Below are 4,536 nucleotides of genomic sequence, written 5' to 3'. Positions count from 1 at the left end.
GAGGTTGTCCGGTATGTATAAAATTTTATACTGATATGAGGGAGATTTAGCCTGACTATTAGACGATGTAGCAGTATCTGTGGTAGCAGGTTTGTGGGAAGGTGCATCTTTTTTGGAATTATGTGTTGAATTGTTCGAATTAGCGTAAGCAGCTTTTTTTTGAGATATTGTTATTTGAAGTTTGATTTGCTGGGTTTTTGGCTGTTGATAATGGTAGCTTCGGAAAATGTTTATTGTAGTTTTCGTTTCGGCTGGCAGATCGTATATTAGAATGATAAGTTGTAGTTGTTGAGTTTTCAGGAATTTGGTCAAGATTTTCAGACGTTGTATTTGTTTTTTGGGAAGTAGATGGGGCTCTGGTCATGAAAGCGTTGATCAGAGCCCTGTTTTTGTGTTTATGAATTAGGGCTATGGCTTTATCCTATGTAGAGGGGTATTATCTGGCTCCAAACTTGACTAAATGGGCCAGGATATGAGTGTAATGGTCTTCATCTACGAAACTTTCTTTGTTAAAGACTTCCTGATCCATGTTGAACACTGCTAGCTGATTTATATTGATTTCCGGGGGGAGATCGTTGTAAAGGAATATAGTCTCCCAGAATTGGAAGTAGCACCAGAAACAGAGTCTGTTTCTGGTGCCATGATTGTTTGGCTTGGTCAGATAGACTGTGTAATCAAGTATATTCAAATGGGAAATAAGCCACAATTTTACCTAAAAATGATTTTATTAACGGTTCGACGCCCAAGTCGGGTGTCGTTGTCAAAATACAAAATAATACTGATTTTGACAACGACATCCGACTTGGGCGTCGAAACGTTAATGCAATCATTTTTTTTTGGTAAAATTGTGGCTTATTTCCCATTTGAATATACTTGATTATAAAAATGCCACAAGAAAATAGCTTCAGAACAACAATAGGCTGTGTACTTAGACACTGAAGAGTAATCTTTTGTCTGCCGACAATCTCCCCACCGACGGAATGGGCGGTGGATACAGGAGAGGCCTAAGTGGTTTTGAGTCCTTTCTCAGATTGTCGACGCTGCCCTGCTATGGAAGTGTACCTGGGTTTGTTTTCCCTAAGGGATGTTCCCGTGGAACCACCCCTGACCTCTCACCTGAGTTGGTTTCTGTTTAGTTCACTTTGGATTTCTGTCTATTGATTTTTCTGGTAACTTGGCACTTTATATATACTGGATGTTTTTCTGGTAATTGGATGGAATTGGGTTGGTTTTCTTTATTCTCTGTTCTTTTTTAGGATACCTACAACGTGTGTGAGTTAAACTGGGTATATACAGTGACTTTAACTCCACGTGGTCTTTGTACCCCGACGCCCTGATTTCGGTGTAGACTGTGACGTCACTACGTCAGCGCTGCACCGAGTCTTGTATGCAACTCAAAAAAGAGAGCGTCGGTAGGGATTCGCCACCTTTTATAGCTTTATGAAATTTTGTGAGTGAAGCCAAGTATATTAAGTGGTTCTTATATTGGTATTGGTTTATTATTGGATTAAAATACAAAAAAACAACATAATATGAACATATTCAGACACGAGGAAGTGTTTGCTACATATTTTCTTATGTTTAGAGGCCCATTCATCTCTATGGCAACATTTTATTATCCATCGTTTGTTAATGTTAAGGTATTTGGGAAATGTAAAAAAAACATTATTTTGTTTCCATCTGGTTCGGGAATTTTGGAGTTGCTTTTACATATAGCTATGCTACAAACGTTACCGCCACTCATCTAAAAAAATTTCATTATTATACAAAACTACATATTATAATTGTTAAACTAAACTTTTTTTATCGCGGCTACGAAAACATACTTCACAAATCATTACTACCTTTGTATAGGACCTAAATTAGTATTTATTATTTATAGTAGTATTGTCCTTATATACTTAAAAACTCAACAAATATTAAACAAATAAACGAGATTATAAGAAAATTACACAAAAATATACGGAAATACAACCACAAACAACTGTCAGATTTGACTTTGTCGTACGAGTGACGTAGATAGTCCCCTCCCCCTCGCTTCCGCCCACATAGTTACGAGACAACCTACCCCCTATCTATGAACCTTGCAATAATCTATTAACCTTGAGTGGAGCCTATGTCGTTTAGAAATGCGTGCCATTGGTGACAGTAGCATAAAAGGTAAATCATTTTATAGGTAACAATATTAAATTTCTTTTTTCTAAACCATTTTGATTATCTTGAAAATTATCCTCAACAATGGCATCTCTAATTACATTTTCGTATGTTCAGCTGTTCTGGCATTATGAAATTGTCATCAAGAACACTATTGTGAAGGACGGCACATGCTCGTACAAAATAAACTACATCTCGAATATTTCTCAGTTTTAGATGATATATTTGTCTAAATCTTTGTTTCATAATGCCAAAGCAATGTTCAACAACATACCTGTTTTTGATTAAATATAATTGTAGTTCCTCTGTATTCTAGTAAGGCGGTCAGTATTGTTAAAAGCTGTTAATAAATGTGGTAGACAGGGAAAACCCCTATCCCCAAGAATATATTTGTGGTTGAATTGTTCTGGCAAGTAACCATGTAAAGGAGAGTTTCTTAAATCCCTGGTGTCATGCACTGATCCAGAATATCCCACAAATATATCACTTATCTTTTTCTGATGGCCACATACTATTTCTACTTGTATGGAATGGAAATGTTTTCTGTTCAAATATGAATCAAAATCATTCTTTGGCCTACCAATTCTTATGTGTGTCCCATCAATTACAGCAATAAGACTATTACAATTATTTTCTCGTAAATGTCTTTTCATAACTTAACTTTTCGTAACTTTTTCATTTTTTGGTGGCGATGTAATAATTCCTAGTGACTAATTGCTCAAAAATATGAGATCCTCTGTATCACTTTGTGATATTGAATGTGTCAGCTACAGCCCGAAAACTAACAGATTCATTTGCAGCAAACCAAAGAAACGCTGTTATAAACTTCAATGCTAATAACTTAGGTGAGTCGTCTTTCTGATAATGAAAATAATTTAAAGTCTCAAATCGCTCTGCCAAGTATTGTATTTTTTCCCTTGCAATTCTGAAATGTTTTTTGTATAGCTCGTTATCATAATTTGTATCTGTTTCTTCAGAAAAAAGATTTATTTTTAAAAACTTCCACATTATTTAAAAAATTTTCAAGATCTTGGTTACTGTTACAAAATTTCTTCAAGAACTTTATCCACTAAAAGAGAGATTATCCATCGTAACATTACGTTTGGTTCTCCATATCGGTTGACATAATTTTGTACTATGGGAATATTAGACGCATCCTGCTCATACGGCTCTGTTGGCTGTTTTTCAACATATACCTCTTTTTTTTTGTCGTATAAAACATTTAAGCGTCAGCTATAGAGTATATCTTCAAGCGATACCTATTTGGTTTGGATGGTAAATATTAAATATACTCTCAATATGCACCGACCTCTAAATGCCCATAGCATTTCACCAACTGTAGCATACTGTGAGATAGAGAATGGATGGTAGTCAGTTTATCAACAGATAGACTCTCTGGTTCTGGTTCTGAAGTATCATTTGGCACTGATAGTTGGTTACGGTCTGTTAAATTACTGGTCATAAGTAACTGGCGGTAAATATGAGCAATCATTGAATCATCAAATTTTTATAATCAGCATTTCCTAACCGGACAAGTAATACTTTTATTTTTTTCTACCCTATTGTTGTTTAACGTTTGACCTGATTCCTTTGTAAGCGCTTTTAAATGCTGTAAAACTAAATTAGTTCTAATTTCATCACCATCAGATGGGTCTGAAATCATTCTACTAGCGCCTTCTTCAGGGTTATTTGTTGTATATCTTTGCACATAATCTGTTTTATGGTGCAAAATTTACAGTCGCATGAATACATGTGAGTACATACATCACAAACACCACATATTTGTTGGCAAGATTTCTTGTTAAACCTTCGTTCAACAGTATGTTTTATCATACTTTTTTAATTCTCCAGTAAGCACCGCAATTTATCATCTGATATTCAGCAGACTCTTAAAGTGATATCTCATGGTTCCTTGATAAAAACTTTAGTCTGTTTTGTATGTTCTCCTTTTGTGAGTTTTATTGTCCTCTCTACGCTTATCTACGTTTATCCTTTACACACTGTAATACCGCATTCAGGCCTTTATCTAAACGGTGCACTGTCTTTCTAATTAAAAATATTTCATAGTTTTATGCATGGACTCATAAGTGCATGTTAGTATTAACTGTTGAATTTTTTCTAAAGTAGTACGCCCATCTTCGAAAATTATGAGCATAAGTATTTTTGAAATGTTGACCAAAATTGTTAACTCATTGATCACTATACATATTTATATTCTATAGCAAAATTATGAGCATAATAAGAACTTCTTAAATGGTGTCCAAAAATTTTAACGCATTTATCACTACTTATTTATTCTATAGCATTTTTCATCGCTGAAAGAAAATGTTCTTCAGATGTATGCTGTTGTAAAATTTTTAATATTTTATATGTGGAATCCTC

This window comes from Diabrotica virgifera, chromosome 9 (genome assembly GCF_917563875.1).
Source record: "Diabrotica virgifera virgifera chromosome 9, PGI_DIABVI_V3a".
Taxonomy (NCBI): domain Eukaryota; kingdom Metazoa; phylum Arthropoda; class Insecta; order Coleoptera; family Chrysomelidae; genus Diabrotica; species Diabrotica virgifera.
Note: the sequence above shows the minus strand (reverse complement) of the source record.